The following is a 22542-nucleotide window of genomic DNA, read 5'->3' as shown; positions in this document are numbered from 1 at the left end:
CGTAAACGGGGAAAAAGCGAAACGAACAATTATCACCACGTTTCTTAACGAACGAAAATTAGCTTAAATATACGTTTTAATTAAATTCAAGTTACATGACCTGGGACGGTTCCCTTGTTAGACCAACTCCCGTTTATGTGGTCTACCTGCAAGGAATGTATCATGACAACAAAAAAATACCTAATTATAACATTCTATTTTACAATTTTTAAACACTGATATACTCTAAAGAATTGAGGGCTACGAGTTTATCTAATCCCTCCACAAACTTAATCGAATTCCACAATTATTATTTTCTCAGAATTTAGCATACGACTATTATGAAAACAATGAAAACAATTTTTAAACTTTCTTCATACAACTATGTGGCATTTATGAAGCCTTAACCGTCAGCTCAACATATTTCATAAGGTCTCTATATTATTGTGAAGAAACCTCGCCCGTGGCGGAGTGGTTAGCTTTTCTGTCTTCAACCATGGCGGCGCCGTTTCGATTCCCGCCTGAGTCACGAAGGGATTTGTGATGGAAAAAACGGACGCGAGGGGTTTTCCCGGAGTTCTCCCATTTCCCCCTCCATTTATCATCATCCCATTCATACTCCGCAATGACCCTCACTTTTGGATCGCTTGTAGACTATATTAAAACAAAACAATTAATATGGTTTGGTCATATGAAGAGAATGACTGAAAATAGACTGCCGAAGAAGGTGATGAATGGACTCTAACAGGGAGAAATGAAGAGGGGAAGACCAAAATTGACATGGGCATAAGGATTAATTAGAACACTGAGAGAAAGGAAATTGGAAGATGGAGCATGGGAGAATTGAGAAGAGAGGGGAAAGGCTACAGAATCCTGAAAATGGGTCTAGGATGTCCTACGACATTGTAAAACCTGATAATATTAATATTAATATTAACAATAATAATAATAATAATAACAATAATAATAATAATACAGCAGAACTCCAATTATCCGGATCACCAATTATTATCTGGATCACGTTTCAGGACAGTTTGAAATTGTTTATTCAAAGAAAGTTGCACATGTTATTTTTTTTATTTCGTGTACTGTACTATCATACATACGTAAAGCTCTGTTCTGTATGGAATATCAAGAGTTCTTATAATTTTAATCCATTTAGAATACTATTTCTTTTGAATATGTGTAACTTTGTTCATTATAAACTGTATATCTATAGTCATTTTGCACTTTTAGTACATGCAGTAGCTTACTACTGTTGTTTCTATACTCTTTTCATTTCAGACCCAATTATCGGGATTCCTGCATATCCGGATCATGCTACTCCCTATTAGTCCGGATAATTGGAGTTCTACTTTATATGTATATTATTAATAGTAACCGTTTAAATAAAGCAATTTTTAACACGCTTGTCTAGCTTTACAAGATGTACTTTTAGGAATGACTGCCTAAAAAGTGCATTATGTAGGCTTAGTTAATTTTATTCTGATGGAAAGAAACAATCACTTCATTTTATCTACCTGAGATGTTATTGCCCGCATAATGATTAAGCTAAGGTAAACAATAACGTAATCACCTATATTTTCATTTGGTAACTTACAATTTGCCGGCATATTTATTTTCTTAAGAAATAAAAAAAAATAATATAAAATATAGGAATATTTCAAAGGGCAGGTCCGAAGAAAAAAACGAGTTTTCCGTCAATTTATTACAGAATATATAATATTCGTTAGAATTAAATCACAGTCGAACCGAATACTATTTTCTGCATATTGCCAATAAGTTAGAATATTGAATCTTAATAAACTTTTTCTCGTGTTTATTCTCTAATTCAAATAACGTCACATCTAATGATTAATACTAACACTAATTAATAATTGAGATTTTCATGCAAAGTATTCCCTGCCATTAGAAAGTTTGGCAAACCTATTGCAGTGACTAAGGGACGGAACGCTGCTATTCACACCGAGAGCGTGTGTATTTTCGTTGGCGAGCCGACGATGCGCTGTTGCCAAAGTACGCAAACTTTCAACCTACTTTTCGAATCACAAAACGCATAATAGTTTTCCATTTATTTTAATGTATTCTATTGCCCCTTAAATCTGCACAGTTAAATCATTCTACCTTGAATATTTGACTTTCATAATCTTAGATCATACTTGAGTTCACTTTCGATTTGACGGACAAACACACGGCGAGATTCGAGCCTATGGCAACAGATGTTTATAAATGCGCTGTCCTATGCGCGATTCGAACTTCTGACTATGGCTTCCACGCTGCGTCAGCTGTGTTTTAGCTGTTGCATATAGATCGACCGGCTGCACTGATATAATTAAATAAAATTGTACGATTAATTTTAAAACGTCCTGAACCATATGGACTACACGGACAGCTAACCTGGAAAAGTAGCTATGCCTAATAATAAGAGAAAGGAAAGTAAATTTGTGGAAGTTGAACGCAAATTGTTGCACACTTATGAAGACCTCTTAATGCTGGCTCAAAAGAGAGAGCCTCGTCCTATACAACTGAAACCGGCAATTTGGCGGGTAGCTATTACAATATATAATTCTACCATTTATGGTTAGTTGTCATGCAAGTTTCGAAACCAAGGGAATAGCTGATATGACAACATAAATGAAGTTCACTGTCTTCTGAAGCGTATAAGATTCAAAAGAATGAATAAATCGTATAGAGGAGGCTGATCTACTTCGAATACGATGAGTGAAAATCTATAAATCGTAGTATATTCGTTAGAAAGACTTCCTTCACCAAATTCAGCGTCACATATCTAAACAAAAATGTTATTATTTTTATTTACTACAATAGTTTATTAAATTACAAATTGTGTAACTATAGATCTACATTAACTGCATGTCTATTTCACATATAGGCCTAATGCATTTAACTAGAGTTAGCAACAAAATACGATGACGATCTTTAAATTTTTTATTTCATGCTTCATATCGTTATATCTTTTTATAAATACATACATGAAAACTATAATATCTTGATTTTTATTTGCGAAATGTTCACAGTTGCATTAACTTAAAAATACAGAACAAAATAGACCTATAAATATTTTACACAAGCTACGTAAAAATCAAATTTTGTATAGAATCAATTAGGCCTATATTTTGTGCGATGGGTTTCATAAGAATGTCTTGTATTATATTTCGTCGAAATTGATATTTTTCCCACAAATAAAACACATATTTACCTCTGATTTCACTACAGAAGAAATTATCTTTTTTCTTGAAAAACACGGCGCTCACATTCGACTATTCTTTTCTTGGTATTTGATGGTTTGGAAAACGACATAGTCCTTTTCAAGGGATTGTTAATACACAAGAAAACATTATGACAATTTTCAACTAATTGCAAACTTTATACATCACAAGAGAAATAAAACAGTATTACTGCGACACTTGTAACCATCTGCTAAGAATCTTAAAATATTATTCACTGAATGGTCTGTAAATATTAAGTAATCTATGACGGATCACCTAATGGAAATATCTGAAGGTAGAAAGTAGTGTGAGGCTAAGAGGGACATTCTGACCATCCTTCAAGAAGCTTAAAGGCAGTCACATATTTTAAATAGTTGAGTTTTGCAAATCTAAGCCAGAATTCTTTTTTCTGAAATTCTGTACTACGTAAGAGATCTTATAACAGCTGTCTTCTATGAGCTGATGGAAAATTAGTTGTCCAAACTACTTTTATTTGATAACATATAGGCTACTTTTGGTATCCTATAATATTATACATTGAACCTAAAACTTAGCCGTAGAAGAGGGTGCAGCAGGTTTGACATGGCTGCTTCACACTAATACATACAGTTTTAGAAAAAAAAGTTTTTTCGCAAAGATATTTTATAAGACTCATAAAGAAGACAGTTCGCATGATCAGACAGACAACGAAACAAAACTAATTTTATTACCTCAACTAGTCCTTGTCTTGTGAACCAGGTCGCTCGTCGTCTGATCATGCGCACTGCCTCCTTTCTGGGACTTTTAAAGTATCTGTGCGACAAAACTTTTTTCTAAGACTGTACAGTAGTGGCAAAAAAACCGGACCGACCCTTGTAGCTGTTTTCAGAGCCTTGTTCACTCCAGCACGATAGACTGGTAACTAAGACTTTCGTGGTTCGAATCCTGCCTGGGAAGGAAACTTTTTTTTTTGTTCCTTATTCAAATTTATTCCCAATACTTTTCGATTGGAGCGATATTTTACTACTTAATTAACTTATTATTCCCAGAACATGAATTTTGCCAGCAATCGAAAAGTATTGGGAATAAATGTGAATAAGGAACAAAATAAAGTTTCCTTCCCAGGCAGGATTCAACCACGAAAGTCTTAGTTACCAGTCGATCGTGCTCTGGAGTGAACAAGGCTCTGAAAACAGCTACAAGGGTCGGTCCGGTTGTTTTTTTTCCACTACTGTACATCCTAATTAATTTTCTTAAAATTATAGAAACAATGTGAATACTATATATATTTTTTTCAGGAAAAGGTGAAAGAATATATGTGATGGAAGAGAAGAGATCGTAATGAGGAGCGAAACTCATAAAAGTTAGGAAGAAGAGAGGCAAAGAACAAATGGATTATATTGATAAGTAAAAATTCGACGAGCAAATATAATATGAAAAAAGATAAGTTAAAAAGAAAAAGAGAATATGAGAGGAAATGAAATGAGAACAAATCAGAAGAGAGAAGACAGGAAACAGAATAGTGAAGAAGAAAAAAGGAAGATAGGAAAGAAGTGAAGAGATGTGAGGTCAGAGGATAAATGAGTAGGAAAGTCGGAAAAGATGAGAGAAAATATAAGAGAACAAAGTGAGACAGAGGATAGGAACAAGGAACTGCTGACTGTCTTCTAGAAGTTCGCACGACGCAACCCATTCATGTTGAATAATAATTTTACCAACTGCGTCCTATTCTAAAGTTATTTAATTTTTCTCAATGCATGAAGCAAGTTTCTCACAACATGCTTTCAATTTCTATTTCCTCGTATCTTTCTCTACCCTACATGCTGTCGGTTCGCCAATAGGAAGCATGTAAACCATCTGTTAAGATACTTTTACTTAAAAACAGCCACGTCCTTGTGCAATGTGTCTACAAACAAGGATCACGTGAGCACACAGAAACGTACACAGTGCACAAATGCAAAGTAGGCCTATAACTTGCAGTATTATTATTGTTATCCAAATATTGAAACCCTATTTTACCTTTGGTATATTAGGGTTGTAGTTTGTTACATGTGAAATACATTATGTAGTGATAATACACAATTTTAAAGAATTAATAGTAGGTGTGAATCATAGTTACAATATAAATACACTAATTAAGAGACAGTAAACAATACTAAATACGTTATGCAATAATTACTTTCAGTTAAAACAAAATGAAATAAAATTAGAAATTATAATCGAAGGTGTAGAGAAATTGCAAGATTATTACATTAATTTGTGATCTTATACATAATTTTAAGCAATATTAATGAGATAATGCACAGAATTGGCGTAGTTACAAATAAAATACCTATTATATAGTTGGTTTGCGATAGTAAAGAAAAAATAAAAACAAAATTACTTATGGTTACAAACTATATACCTGTCATTAAATACTCAACAATAGTAAAATCTATAACACAAACATAGTTATTGTTGTCATTACTATTATTATGTCCCAAAGATAGACACCTTGTTTTACATAGTGCATTAGGATTTTATAACATCATTAATTTATATACAATTAACAGCTACAGTCTTGCGTGGATGTGGTGTATAAACTCAGTGAATTGTTTGTAACAACATTTTTTTCTAAGAAAATGGTAAAGGGGTGTGGAGTAATTTAAATTGCAATCCGAGATATGATATCTTAAAAAGTGTCTTTTCCTTTCGAACACTGGACAGTGAAAAATCAAATGTTCAACAGTCTGATTCTCTTTGCATATGCACAGAGATTCTTCTGCACTTTTGATCCTAAATCTTTCAAAGTAGGAACCGAATTTTCCATGGCCGGTCATAAATTGGGTGTAAAAGAAGTCGGTTGAGAACTGATTGCAACATAGTCTGTCTTGTACATTGGGAAAGAATAATTTCTTGGTCACAGAGCCTTTAACACTAGAGTTCCAGTATGTATTCCACTTGAGTGTAGTTATGTGCTTGATCTTCTGCTTGATGTACGAAATAGGACAGGTGGAATATTTATATTCTGAGTTGGTTGAGGCCGCTTGCTTCGCTAATGTATCCGCTCTTTCGTTTCCTTCAGTACCTGTGTGGCCGCGCACCCACATTAAGCAAATACGACCTTCAAATTTAAGTATTAGGGATCTAATTTCGACGGCTATAGAATGCAAGTTGTATTTATCGTCAATCCCTATTATAGAATACAAATTGGTATTAGTAGATACTCCTGATCACAGAAAGAGGAACAGTCGCAATAATAATGCAGTTTGCAAAGCGACGGTCAGATTTTTTAATGTATGTTTGGCCTTCGCATGAAAGGCCGCAAGCTTAAAAGTGAGCTCAAATAGAAAATATCAATAAAAAGTTCCCTTACGTGCTCTCAACGAAGCGAGAATATTAAGAACATTATGAGTCAGAAGGTCGCACTCTAGCTTGTTCCTCACGTCTGTAAATTTCCAGACTCAAAAAGGATCACAGCAAGTAAAGTTCTAATCTCTTTCATACTGAAGTCCATATCTAACCAAATTATTACTTTTTAGCCTATCCTGTATCATCAGCACCGGACATGTCCACTACTCTTTTTGCAGCGCAATAAAAGTCAGCTAGTTTCATGAAGTTACAGATGTTTCCGCATTGTCATCCCTTTTGCAGCATGCTGCATCGGACATTCTTTCTCGGTCAGCACGGTTTTGTCTCGGTCCGTTCGATGTGACGGTGAGTACACACATTGTTATCAGTAGAGAGCGGAATTTAGGCAAAAACCTATTTTTTCCTTGATACATACAGGCTTAAGATTTCATATTTACATTTATCATGGAAATACAGGTATACATAAGTATAGTGCCTAAAATGTCTTTTTCGACGTTACTGCCTATTTTTTTAGTTTTTTTTTATTTCTGCACCATTTTTCGTAACTGTTTACTGTTTTTCTTAACATCCTGTACTGTTTACATTCCAAGACGGATAACAACTCCTTCCTAGCAGTGAACAACACAATAGAGAAGTACCTCCGGGCCACCCCTTCTCATTCTTACAATCTTTCAACCCTAAAATTCCAACTTTCAGTCGGCCTGGGTAGCGTAGTCGGTATAGCGCAGCCTTCTGTGCTCGAGGTTGCGGGTTCGATCTTGGCCCAGGTCAATGACATTTAAGTGTGTTTAAATGCGACAGACTCATGTCAGTAGATTTACTGACATGTAAAAAAAACTCCTGCGGGACAAATTATTATTATTAGGTCTGTTATTATTATTATTATTATTATTATTATTATATCTTCCTCTGTTTGTCAGCAATTTAACACAAACTCGCTGGGTTGTACCCGAATAAGCATTCTCTTACATTCCAAGACAGATAACAATCGCTTCCTCACCATTTGTAAGTACAGCAGTGAGCGACACAATAGCCACAATAGGTGTTGGTCATCTACTGTGAAGCATACTATAAATGTGATTGGTGAAAGAAAAACACTAACTTAAAGACAGAATGTCTTCATTTTGTGTATGCATGTGTACCCTTGTAAAATGTGAAATGTGTGGAAGTTAATTTAATCCTAGAATTTTGCATTAAATAAATGTTGAATCTTATATTAGCGACATTCTTTAACAAAAAAAAAGCCTATTTTTAAACCTAATCTAACCTAAAAAAGCATATTTTTTTATTTTATACAACTTAAATATAGGAGTTTAAGAGCCTATTTTAGGCGCCTAAAATGCCACTTTTTAGGGCCTAAAATTCCGCTCTCAAGTCATGAGGCTGCAGCATACTGAATCGGACATAATGTCCGTTGTAGTATGCTGCCGGCCTCAAGGTTGTCGTTCACACTACAGAAGACGTTCAGTCAGAGTCCATTTCTTCTCCTAACGAACACAAAGCGCAATGCGGTGACACAGCGATGCCGATTCTATGAAAGTCTTTCTTCAGGAATCATCATCATCGGTTTAGGCCTTAAGGCCTGTTCCGTCTCCACATGTTTCAAATTTGGTCCTTCCAACGTTTCCTAATTTCTTGGTCTTCCAATTCTTCTTTTTCCTTTTGCTCTGTGATAATTATTGTATAGTCGTCTAGGTAGTCGGTGTTCTTCCATACGCAATAAATATTCTTGCCACCTTCCTCTGTAGTCTCTGACTGTTTCAGTTATATTTTGGATATTAAGTTCTTTTCTTATGGCTTTACTGTGTTTAAGATCTATTAGGCTATATCCTGACAGAGGTCGTAATAATTTAATTTCTGTAGCGTCTATCCTCTGTAACTGTTGAGATCTGAGAGTCCAGGTTTCTGATACGTATGTCAGTGTTGGAATGGCCAAGGTTTTAATAAGATTTTATTAATGTGTCTTGTCTTACTTTCCTTATTAAAGTTTTCTTGATTGCACCTGAAATTTATGCAATTTATTTTCAATGTCATTTGTCTCACTATAAGAGATAATGCAGCCAAGGTAGTTGAACTTACTAACATGTTCCATTTTTTATTTTCTAATACAATTTCGGTTCTTGAGGATCATTTCCTTTAAATCCAAGTACTTTAGTATTTTCTGTCGAGATTTTAAATTGTAATTTTCTGAAACTTGATTTAATAAATAAAAAGCCTTTTGTAAATTATCCTCTGAATCAGCGAATACCGCTTGGTCGTCAGTAATTAAGACCGTATTTAATTTTGTTTCATTTCCATAATAATTATTGCTGTCATTCTTTGTTGGCTTTGTCAATATATAGATTAAATAAAAGTGATGATAAAGGACATCCTTGCCTTACACCTTGATATATTTCCCTAGTTTCTTCACTGTCCATGTTCACTTCGATTTTTGTGTTTATATAAAGGTTCTGAATAGCCCTAATTAGATGTTGTCTTCAGGAATCATGACCACATAGAAAATAACGTTTGCTTTGAAGATCTTCTTTCATAGAATTGTTTGCTAAGATTTTACCAGCAAAGTTTTCCATATTTTCCCTCTTAATGCCTGTAGTTGAAATTATTGAGATCTAACGAACAATAACCAGCTAAATTAATATTAGAAAAGAATCTCGTGTGAACAGCTATGAGTCTCTCAAAATTGTATAACAAATGAATCGTGAATTGCAGAAACCACACGTCACAATTTTTCTCAAATTCAGTTTTTTGTATGATTGTAATATTAATACATAAGACTTTTAAGTGGTGCAGAAATCCTACAAGTCCAGTACTCAGTGTACATTTCACAGCAGCAATAAGTTACAATGAATTGCAGAAAATTGCAGGTGCACTACAAACTCGGAGCATGTAGAATTTTTTAGAAACTAAATGAAATAGAGTGCTTATTTTTTTTACAGGATTAAATAATTTGAAGAATTAAGTATGTTGTTCATATAATTTTGCATTTTTATATGCACATCAAATTTAATCACATAAAAATGAAGATGGGCAGGGCATAGAGCACGTATGGGCGAATCCAGAAATGCATATAGAGTATTAGTTGGGAGACCGGAGGGAAATAGACCTTTGGGGAGGCCGAGACGTAGATGGGAGGATAATATCAAAATTGATTTGATGGAGGTGGGATATGATGGTAGGGAATAGATTAATCTTGCACAGGATAGGGACCCGATGGCGGGCTTATGTGAGGGCGGCAATGAACCTTCGGGTTCCTTAAAAGCCGTTTGTAAGTAAGTAAGAAAAAAAAATGAAGATAATATATTACATGAACTCAACACGAACCCAATATTGGATTATGTTCACAAATATCAGAATAACTGGCTACAACATGTTAGACGGATGCCCAGAGATAGGATCCCCTAACTACAAACCAAATGAGAAGAGATCGATTGGAAGTCCTCCAAAAAGATGGACGGAGAATTATTGTGTGCAGACGTAACAGTTCTTACAGGACTATAACGTGTTAGGATGAAGATGATGATAATAATGATAATGATGATGATGATTATTGACCTCTGGGTACTTTTTTAATTTCTTGGTTTAAATGCACATTTAAAGTTCTTTATAAAATAAAGTCCTTCTCTGTCTTCTTCTCCTAAAAATTGTTTCAAAGAAATAAAATGATTGTTACAAGTCGTGAATTGCAGAAATCCCACATGTCCAGATAATTAAGTTTTTTTTTTCAGAAAATACTAAAGAAAAAAATTAAAATGCATGTATGTCAAACACTACAACTTATTATTATGATAATTTAATAAAAGAAATAGTCATTTAAAAATAGCAAACGCTTTTGAAGATAATTAGGCTAGTTTTTGTGCCTCCTGAAAAATTTACTCAAACAGATATGTGAAGTTTCAGCAATTCACGATTCAAATGTTAAATTTTATAATTGATGTATGTTTAGACAGTCGGTGGTGGTAAACAATATTTCATCGAACTACAGACAAAACGCAACGTAGATGAAGCGTATATTTTTTGTCATTTTATTTGTATATATATTATATATATATATATTTATATATATTTTTTTTTCACGTAGAGCTGAAAACCCGGGTTCAAATCCCGGCGCCGGAGAGAATTTTTCTCCGTTCCATCACTCTTTCATTTTATTTGTAATTATCCCCCTCCCAAAGAAGCCAGATTATATCCAAAGAGACGATCGTTGACCAATATTTATAACCTAGCCTGTTCTTTATTAAAAGATTTTAAAGCTAACAATAAGATTTCGAATAGGATTTTATTAGTGAATGATCAGTCTGTTTTCAGTTCCTCAGCAGATGATCTCCAGATATCTACTTATCAAATAGAAAATATTGAGAAGGAATATAATCTTAAAATCTATCGCACGAAAACAAAAATATTACTTCAAGCGGAAAATCACCTCATATGCAAAATGATAATAAATTACAAAATAAGTATGTAATGAATTCCAATTACTCACATTTTAATATATTCTACTGTCAAAAAGAAGATTTGAATATTAAAAGAAATAAATTCCAGAGAATTTTATGAACTCTCAGAAGGAGTTGGGTCAAAAGACAATGCATAACACACAATTAAAATTGTACAAAACAATGGCAGTGCCCGTACTGGCATACGGATGTGAAAATTGGACTTCAAACAGCTCCAATATAAAAAAAAAGATAGAAGCGTCTGAGATGAGATTTTTGAACTGGCTACACTATTATGAACCACAAAATAAACACAGACGTAAGAGATCAGCTTGGCATATGAAACTTGTCGGAACATATAGAAAGCCAAAGAAATAACTGGTATAACCATATCCAAAGAATGCCAAAAAATATTGTTCCCAAAGAAATTATTGGCCAAAAACTAGCAGGTTTCAGGACTAAGAGACAGCAAGATCAAAATTTACGTTGAACAGACCAAAAGATCTGATCCTTGAAGAAGACAAAGAAGAAGAAATTTGTTTAATCGTAATGTTTGAGGAACATCCTCTGCCGCACTCTGTGTAAACTGCATTTTATTCGTTAATGTGTGGCTTTTGCGGCCAAGTTATGCTTTTCACGGCGAGCGAAATGTTAAAATGCTGCCTGCACTTTATCACAATTATGAAAACTCTGAACATGTTGCTTGTAATTGTCGGGACCTTCAACATATGTCAGTCGGCGCCATTACCCAGCGCGCTGCTTCGTGCGCCATACAAGGATCAGGAAGCGGCATGATGCAAGGTCCCGTAGCTGTCGTTAATGCTACCTGCAGCATCGGATCATCGCGCTCACTGTTAACTGATCTCCACTCCGCTTCTCTCTTTGTTCTTCACCTTTACACATGGAACTTTGGTGCTGAAAGCACTTCATAAAACGAATCTATTCAGTTCGAAAGTGTTCTACAAGCCCAAGTGTTAATGAAATTAAAGTAGCTACAAAATCAAAAATAATAGAACAGGTCAACAGCCTCGATCACCACCACCACCACCTTTTTCATTAAAGTACTACTGAGTCCTTTGCAGAGATGTTAAACTTAATCACTGATGACTAATGCCCTCATCTTGATCGAAGCTCTTCTATGACACCCATGACTAATAGACCTAAGCTTGATGTTCTTACCAGTTTAGAAATATTACATTTAATACTGTGATGTCATTTTATAAAGTAACATGATCCAAAGAATTAATAATCTAATCGCTAATTGGGAATGAAGAAGTTCGAATACATATTCATTCTTTCATAGTATTCTGCCTAAGGGCAGGTCTTTCACTGCAAACCCAGCATTCTCCAGTCTTTCCTATTTCCTGCCTTCGTCTTAGTCTCCGCATATGATCCATATAACATATTAATGCCATCTCTTATTTGATATCTTCTTCTGCCACGAACTCTTCTTCCGTTCACCATTCCTTCCAGTGCATCCTTTAGTAGGCAGTAGACATACTCGTATATACCTACATATATGCATGCACACATAATACATGCATACATAGATGTATGCTCATACATACATACATACATAGATACATACAGGCAATCCCGTTTTAGTTGCTGTACGCCCACGAGTTCGAAAAACTTTGCGACCCTACCCCCCGCCAACTAACTTATGCAAACCTTAGATATTTAACAATAAAAATATCCTATTATCTCCTGCTTAGTTGTGTTATATGCGTTATATAGCCTATGTCACTTATGAGATTCCAACCTGTCTTCGGACAGTTGTCTAAATAGCAACTGTAAAAAAAAAGTAGAATGTAACAACAATTTAACATATGCTAGTACTTAAAACACGCATATGCGAAGTCTAAAATTAAAAAAAAAATGTAATTTTAGCTCGATTTTTCTTTTCTCAAAATTTTGCTGCCCCGGGTCCGGGCCCATGTGTAAATACGGGTCTGTGCATATACATAAACATATTAACGCATTCGACAATCATTTAAAATGGAACTAACACATTAACCTTTGTAATAAATTACGTAAAATAATATATTATTTTGTTTTATTGAGGAATTAATTGTCAATAAGTTTATTGCGCACAATATACTAACTTTATTTCAATCAATAATTATGTATTTCATTATAGGATGGGGTAGCTTATTTAAATCCAATTTTAATCCACTTTATTTATTATAGAAGAAAATATTTAAAATATGTCTTCATAAACCTATTGATTTTCCATCTCAAAAATTGTTTTTAGACTTTAATGTTCTTAAAATAAGACAAATTTATTATACTGTATTAACAAAATTCATACATAAAAATTGAAATAATTTTGAATTGTATTCTCATGAATTCTTTAAGAATGTTTGAACCAAAATACAACACTGCTACAGTATTTAATCGTAGTAGTAATTAAGGCCCAAGAATATATAACAAATCTATATTTAAATATCCTAATCTTGTCAATTCTAATAGTTCTAGTATTAAATTTAAAAAGTTACAGTATGTATGAATTTTATAAAAATTGAAAAATTGTTAATTTAAATTTATATATTCTTTGCGTAGTAGACATAAGACAAATTGTATTATATACTTCTTAATTTCAATTCAGGAATCCACCCCTGAGCACGAGTTCTACTCTTTCAGGGGTGAGCTAAAGTTTTCCTGTTTATAATATATTTTATGTTACAATTAATAGCAAAATAAATAAATAAATAAATAAAATAAAATGTACTGCATTAAGCCAATAACTTATACGTTATAACCAATTATGAAATGATATGTGATTTATACCCGAAAATTGATTATGATCTTGTAAATTCTGTAACGACTCCGCTATACCATTTTTCAAAATGTGTTAAACAGTGGCATTGTGAATGCTATTTCATTCTCTTTTAAGTGACAAGATAAAATAATATGAAAATACCTCAACGAACGCAAAGAACCTTGAAGACTGAACCCATGACCTCCAGGATAAGAAGTTTAATTAAAATAGCTCGCACATTATAGCATTAGACACGTTCACTAACGCCTTCCAAGCACGGACAGTTTCAACAGCATGGCGAAGAGAAATTAGTATCACACTTTGAATTAAGGCCTCTCCTAGCCTTGGATTGTAAACTTTATGTGCAAAATTAACTTGAGCATATACTATATCTAAGACGGTGATGTTGCTCATTGTCAAAAATATTGTGATTACAAAAACTTACGTCATGCGCAGGAGCGCATGCATGCCTCAATCGTGTGGACACGCTAATTATAAGCTTCAAGCTCAATCATGTGCATGCGCATATACACTATCTACCAAAAAGTAATTGGGCACTGTTTTTACCCCTTCAGAACCTCGTGATACCACCTCTTGTTGCTATAACAGCAGCCACCCTGTCAGGCATGCTCTCCACTAGTTTGTGTAGGATATCCACTGGAATGCGTCGCCATTCCTCTTGCAACATGGCACTCAGATGGACAATGGAAGTTGGTCCCATGTTTCGGCGGCTACTATGCAGTGGTAGGCAGACAATAATGTTCACCTGTTAGACTGGCCTGCACAGAGTTCTGATATCAATCCCATTGAGCATTTTTGGGACAATTGGACCGGCGATTGAGGTCTCGGAAGATGTGGCCAACTTCCATTGTCCAACTGAGTGCCATGTTGCAAGAGGAATGGCGACGCATTCCAGTGGATATCCTACACTAACTAGTGGAGAGCATGCCTGATAGGGTAGCTGCTGTTATAGCAACAAGAGGTGGTACCACGAGGTTCTAAAGGGGCAAAAACAGTGCCCAATTACTTTTTGGTAGATAGTGTACAACGCGTGCTTATGCATATCTCCTCCATCATATTACATTCGCTTATGCATGTGTTTTAAAGATTTTATATGTAACTTCTATGAGATTCAGATGGGATAAATTAATATGTTATATGGTCAATTTCTACGTAGGCTATATACCGTAGTAAATTAACGTATTTTACGTAATAAAAGTAACTAGACTGAAAATGACACACATCACGCCGAAACTAGTCACAGAAGTATAGTACTGTCTTAAGTTTTAATAGTTAACACAGTAAACAATAATTACAAGTTTTTAGTTAGACAAGTTTTAAGTTTGATGATATTTGAGTAACTTACCATTACAACAACCGAGATACAGAAGTAAATTCGCTTATGTTTATTACCACAGGTAAATTTGTAAACACAAATTCTAGCCCACTATTTGTAAACATGTTTTGCACTACGTTAGCGCGTGAACTGTCATCACCAAAAATAGGAAGTTGGTGCCAAAACTGTTAAGTTGTGTGAGCTTGGACTATATCTCTACCGAATGAAAAGTAGTCAATGTCAATGAACCAGAGCGACAAACATGTGCAGCCGGGTGGTAACCAAACATGTGCTCCAATCGTCCACGGCCTTAGAACAAGAAAATAATAAACGAATAATATAAACAAACAATAAAATTTGTAATTATAAACTTCGTAACTCCCAATCTAAAATAATTTACCCATACATATAAAATAACATACAAAGTATACAATTATGATTCTAGCTTCATCGTAACAAATAACAAACAACATTTTCATTTTATCAAAATAAATACTACCTTTATGTTAGAAAAAAAAAACAATATTTGTACTGTGAAATTATTTGTTTGAACTGGTTCGTTTTGCAACGACTTGTGACTTAAACAATCTTGATATCGATTCTGTGGCGTATTTATTGAATAACAGTTTTTCTATTCAGCACTTGAACAAAACATTACGTTAAAAATTAAACATAAACACTATCAAACCAACGCAAAAATTACCACATTTCCTTCTGCTAAATAACATCCTTAGAATCTGTGCACAAAGGCAAAATGAAATTGTACTCGTATTAGCCTACTGGTACAAAAATAATAATTATAACTGTAATTTATGATTAGCTATATTGTATACTATAGTAGTAGTAGTAGTAGTAGTAGTAGTAGTAGTAGTAGTAGTAGCGGTGGCGGTGGCGGTGGCGGTGGCGGCAGCAGCAGCAGCAGCAGTAGCAGTAGCAGTAGTAGTAGTAGTAGTAGTAGTAGTAGTACTAGTACTAGTACTAGTACTAGTACTAGTACTAGTAGTAGTAGTAGTAGTAGTAGTAGTAGTAGTAGTAGTACTAGTACTAGTACTAGTACTAGTACTAGTACTAGTAGTAGTAGTAGTAGTAGTAGTACTAGTACTAGTACTAGTAGTAGTAGTAGTAGTAGTAGTAGTAGTAGTAGTAGTACTAGTACTAGTACTAGTACTAGTAGTAGTAGTAGTAGTAGTAGTAGTAGTAGTAGTAGTAGTAGTAGTAGTAGTAGTAGTAGTAGTACTTTTCCAGAAATTCATAGGCTGTAGAGTGTTAGTTGGGAGACCAGAGGAAAAAAAAACCTTTAGGTAGGCCATCTATGTCTCGTAGATGGTAGAACAATATTAAAATGGATTTGAGGGAGGTGGGATATGATGCTACGGACTGGATTAATCTTGCTGAGGATAGGGACCGATGGCGGGCTTATGTGAGGGCGGGAACCTCTGGGTTCTCTAAAAGCCATTTGTAAGTAAGTAAGTAAGTAAGTAAGTAAGTAGTAGTAGTAGTAGTAGTAGTAGTAGTAGTAGTAGTAATAGTAGTAGCAGCATTAGTAAAAACTTCATTAGTGATAACTGCAATATATGAAATATTCAGTAATGAAGTTATGATAGGCTAAACTAAATTGTAGGTACTGCTTACCCTAGTAAGTATAGCACACTTCGCCACTGGTCATCACGTCACATTCTTTTCTGCCGTGTAATTTAACTCTCTTACTTTTGGCGTAAGATCTTGAGCTGTTGTAGTCCTACTATATATCCATCTAATGTAAGATTTAAAGTGCAATACAAATGAAAGCTGTTATAACAGTGTTTCTATAGGAAGTAGTTATCTTTTATCGCTGGCTGAATCCCTTGAATTTTTAAATGTGCTGAAAGTCCGGATTCTCACGTGTTTCAGATTTCTTGCATCCCAATAACCAGATAGACTGTATTTACTTTCAAATATGGTACTTTGATATACGAAGCGATGTTTACTTCAGCTTCATCTTGGCATATGACAGACAAGCACATATTAGGGGATTGCTGCGTATGTATTTGACGTTTTCTCTGCTACATCATCAAGAAGTGAGATGTCAAGTAAGAATCAAAACTGAAACCTCAGCCTGATATTATTAAAACATGCGACTGTCATCGATTTTCTGACTACTCGACTTGCAACTGATACATGCTGCACCTCATAGCATCTAGCCTCTGAGCAATCCAAGGATAATACATACAACAATGCTAAACCAGTGGGTGGCATTCATGGTCGTCTTTTGTATTCTCGCCACACGAGGTCAAGATGAAAATTACCACTGAAATATTTTGATTATTCCTCCGCTTTGCCACTCCGAGTCGAAGGAAGCGGATTTGGGTTCAGTCTCTGACAGAATAGTGAAGATTTTCTCTTTTTCATAGTGACAGTACATGTCACCCTTGCCACGTGATTTCAAGCGTTGGGGTTATGCCATGCGCGAAACTTGACGATGAAGCCATGTAAATTGTATTCAATCTCGGTTCAAAGTAGTGAGAAGAGTCGAAATAAAATGGGCCCAGCAACCTAATAGGCCTACTTGAAGGCATAACACGATTCTGATTATAGTAATCATTATCTTTGTTATTGTAAACCGTGTTTCAAAATTATGGTAACACATATAATTAAGTATTAATGATACAAGAACTTGATGCATATAATTTGTTTGAGAAACTCACTGTAAGAACCCTTCATTATACACGGCATACATCAACAGGATAGTTAAATTCCTGCCACATGCTCTCAAACATCTATGTTTATGGATGCAATCTCAGCAGCGATCCGATGTCTTACTTCTTCAAGATCTTGGTGTAGAGGTGCATATAAATTGCATCCTTCACATACTCCCAAAGAAAGAAACCACACTATCAAATCTGGTGACCTGGGAGGCCACGGGCGATAGGCTAGATCAGCGTCCACTTCAACGATATGGTAGAAGGTCAATTCGGAAAAGTCTACGAAATAACCTTAGTACCATTGTTACTGAATTTGTTTTCGCAAGCTACAAAATGGAAAACGATTTATGTTGTGGAGTTTTCATTTTTCAACAATGTCTCCCATGGCAACAGAAATAATATGTTTTCCGAAACTGAGAACTTGAAACATCGAGATTTTGACTATCAAATGAGTTTTCCCATGTTAATTTCTCAGTAATACTTATTTAATAATAATCATATGATAGTGTTACAATAATTTTGATACACAGCATTATAAATATAACCTACAAGGTTCGTTCAAATTTTTAAGTAACTTTAGAGACCTTCATTCATTCATTCATTCATTCATTCATTCATTCATTCATTCATTTAGTGTTCTGTCCAAGGGCAGATCTTTCATTGCAAACACAGCTGTCGCCAATATTTCCTATTTTATACCTTCCTTTTCGTTTCCTCATATGATCCATATATCTTAATGTCGTCTATGATCTGATATCTTCTTCTACCACAAACTCTTCTCCCGTTCACCATTCCTTCCAGTGCATCCTTCAGTAGGCAGTTTCTTCTCAACCAGTGACCCAACCAATTCCTTTTCCTCTTCTTGATCAGTTTCAGTATCATTCTTTCTTCACCCATTGTTTCCAACACAGCTTCTTTTCTTACTCCCTCTGTCCACTTCACAAGTTCCATTCTTCTCCATATCCACATTTCAAATGCTTCTATTCGTTTCTCTTCACTTCGTCGTAATGTCCATGTTTCTGTCTCATACAATCCCACACTCCATATAAAGCACTTCATTAGTAGACTCTTCCTTAGTTATTTTTCCAGAGGTCCGCATAAAATGCTCTTTTTTCTACTAAAAGCTTCCTTAGCCATTACTATCCTCCTTTTAGAGACCTTAAGAGGCAAAAAAGAATTATATTCAAGAAAATAACTTCCATTACAATCAATTCGTTTCCTCAATGCGAAACCAGCTTGGAAATGCCACTCTTGTAAATTGGAACGAAAAATAATAATCCGTTGGTAAGAACTCTGGAAAGTATAGAGGGTGAACTTGTTTCCTTCCAAGCGTCTCTATTGTTTCCGGCGAATGTTGGATAAAATGCGGTTTAGGCTTTATACCAAAGGGTGAGGGCATCTTCATGGTTGTCTAACCCAGAATGTTTCTTACGAAATAATTCACTGGCTCGGCTTAGCTCAGCGACGGGGAACAGCTTCTCTCAGAGAGCTTATTTCTCCCACTGCCTTAGTAGGTACTCACGTTGACTGCTCTGTTTACAATACGAATTCCCAGTGTCTGGTTTAGCTGATCTGAATATATCTGAGCGGTGATGGTTTGTCCATGAGGTAGAAACTCATAATGAATTGAATGATTCGTGTTTAAGTCATGTTTAAGTGCAAAATTTTCTCTTGTCGCAGGTAACGTTTCGGTGTATGTGGCTGTGATTGCCTAGGAGAGAACACAAAGTATGGCAACTGTGGATTGTTGTAAAAAATCCATTTTTATTTTAACATACGACTGAAAAAAGCTTCACGACAATAACGAGTGAGTAGTGAAAGAATCTGCTAGTCGCTGCTCTTTACTGATGCTCGATGAGATCAGATCATTTTCTCATTTCTCGCAAGTGTGAACAATGACGTGGAACCTTCCTGCCAATTCTTGACATGTTTGCCTCAGACCAATCTCGAACGAGGTCTTTATTTCGTCATAAAGGATAATACTAGGACGTCCCTCTTGAGAATCTTCTACTGATCCAACCCTATTTCAAATTTCTTGGACCACTTTTGTGCGGTTATTTGACTTATCGGTAAGGATTTTTCTTCAAAGTCAAGTCATATCGTTCGAGCTACTTCGGTCACTTTAATCAGATAGAACCCGACTGCGCGCAAGATAAATTTCCACCTGTTTTAAAGCGCCCAACTGCGCGCGGCGGTCAGTTTTGGGTATAGGTCAACTGCGCGCGTGATTATTCCTGCATTTTCCTTCCCATTTTTTTGAGACTTCGAACTCTCTATGAATGCTAGCCTACTCGCCATTCATAAGTATGGTTGAAAATGCAGTGTCATATGCATGTAGAAATTAGTATAGGACATATGTCAAGATGTTAAAATATGCATACCAATCATACTCATGACCGTGGTTCCTACGTAACAACAGAGATTTCAACTTGCCAATTAATTTAATTAATATCCATAACCTGTATCTATGTTCAACAAACACTTCCTAAGTATAGTTTTTTTCTATGTTTAATGAACTAAATTAAAACGATTTCCAATTATATGCTTCATATTTTCAATTGTTATAAGCGTTTATTTTTAAATGCTAAAAACGAGAAAAAAGTCAATAACATGTGGAATCTGGAAAGCCTCTAACGGTTATGAGTAAATGTGCGTGCTAAAAGCAAATGGAATCTGTAACAGTATGTAGAATGTTCCATAAACCTTTAAAAGTTACGGGCGGTTACACAAATTATTATGGGAACAGCTTCACATGCTGTGGTGCAACGATTCCAAACTTCCTGTGCAACTGAGAATGTTATATGACAACAGTTTCAGACTAACTTGTTTTTACTTCTATCTTAATTTTTATAAAAATTCTCAAATATCTGTTTTTCTGTTCAAATTTTCTCTATTCTTTGGTGTAAAAGTTTAACGTCGACCTCAATTTTCTATTGAAAAAGTGAATCATAGGCTGTAGGTTACATTTTTTTCTGCAATTTACACCTTACGTCTTAAACGCTGGACAATTATTTTTTTCAGAAAGTCTTCTAAACTTATTACATTCTGCATACCAGAATAGAGCCTTCATTGATAGATATACAGGGTGTAAGGGGTATAAGTGCCGTCCTTTTCACAGTCGTCAGGGACGGTCTACACGATCAAAAAATTGTTCATACAACATAGGGTCAAAACTTGATAGTTTTCCCAGAAAAAATATTTCTTCTCTTATTTTATTTGAGTTATACGGCTTATATCGTTAGTAAAATTACGAAAACAATTACAACAGCAAAGCGTTAATATTAGTTTAAATACATATTTGTGTGTTCTATTACGTTTTCGTGAAATTATATAAAATTTCATGCTTAAATTTGTTAATATTCTGGCATGAGAGACGTGGCAACGTTCAGCAGGCGGTACTCTGCACAGACTACGTACATGTCAGCTGATTTCAAGCTCCCTGTCCATAGGTCTACTGCCGAGCGGATGACATTTCGGTACCAGGTATTCGATCAAGAACTTACAGTGTCATTCACAGTTTAGGAATATCATCATATGTTATTAATTTATGGAGAAGGTCGTCATAATTCAAGTGAGGCAAGGAGATGTACCGTCAATGTTTTCCGCAATGAAGGTTACCTAATCGGCGAACTTTTGTAGCGGTTTCTCAACGATTATTAGAAATAGGAGTCTCTTACTTCGTTTCGAAAATCACACAAACAGAAATTTCTTTTAAAATGGTACTGCTTTATGGAAGCGGGAGAGATTAAAATGTTCATTTTAAAAAAGTTCGTGTGATTTTGTACAGTAAACCATTATTGTATATTTTTTAGACGTACAATAAAAATGGACCAATATTGCCAATATTTTAAAATAAAATGGAAATTTACCATAAAGTTATATTAATGAGATTGAAAGTTTGTATTTGCTGTTCGTTTTATGTAAACGAAGGTCCGCCCCTGCATTAGAACAGAGCATCTGTTTTGTACCGGTATGTCTGTATCCGGTTGAGCTGTACTGTGTATTTGAAGAGTCCACTGCAAGAATGATGGATGTCACTTTCTTGTCGAAAATGAACCAAGACTGTCAATGCATAGCTTAAGACATATAGAATGTACATAGAGAGTTATATGGCATTAACACTGATAGTCATTGTCCAGTAATGATCGGAAAATCACAGTTAAGCTTTGAGCGCTAAGCATTTCAAATTTTCAATTGCTTCTCCTGAAAAATGTCTGCCAAATGACATCCATCATTCTTGCAGTGTAAACTCCCTCCTTCCCATACAGCAACGTTGCCAAACGCTTAATATTGTAAACTTTAATAATTACTTAAATATTGCAATTAGAAAAAAGTTGTGAGGACACTTTTTCTTCCACATGACATGAACAACCATCAGTTAAAATAATGGCACTTATACCCCTTACATCCTGTATAAACTGTATTTATTCCAATGAATACGTTAATAATCGGAAATTCAAATCTGGCCAGACAGTTGTTATATTTATAGTATATTAAATTTGTATGTTGTTTGTGGTATTAGTGTATACAGTTCTGATACAATTTAATGAACGTTTTACAACTTCTATATAACGGCGGAATTTTAAAATTCTTCACTTGAAACCAGAATATACAATAATATTATTTACATTGTCCTGTTTTAGGACACAATACCATTTATACAAATTACACACATATCACCGGAAATTAGCAAGATCTTTAATAATGGGTTCAGATATTTAATTTTATTAATAAATTATGTCTAAAAAGTCTCTTCCTATCACCTACTAAACTAGTAAATGCTTCCGAAGTCAATTAC

At 34.8% G+C, this 22542-nt stretch overlaps 1 protein-coding gene and 1 long non-coding RNA gene across 4 annotated transcripts in view; both read right to left on the bottom strand.

The window, feature by feature from the left end:
- sano (serrano) overlaps positions 1-22542 on the bottom strand; it is a 699118-nt gene that overhangs the window by 441123 nt on the left and 235453 nt on the right. The window lies entirely within an intron of this gene.
- Positions 1-22542, bottom strand: part of LOC138703277 (uncharacterized) — a 563229-nt gene that overhangs the window by 441123 nt on the left and 99564 nt on the right. The gene's annotated exons all lie outside the window — the stretch shown is intronic.

This window comes from Periplaneta americana, chromosome 7, assembly GCF_040183065.1.
Source record: "Periplaneta americana isolate PAMFEO1 chromosome 7, P.americana_PAMFEO1_priV1, whole genome shotgun sequence".
Lineage (NCBI taxonomy): Eukaryota > Metazoa > Arthropoda > Insecta > Blattodea > Blattidae > Periplaneta > Periplaneta americana.
Note: the sequence above shows the minus strand (reverse complement) of the source record. Positions and strands in the feature narration are given on the sequence as shown.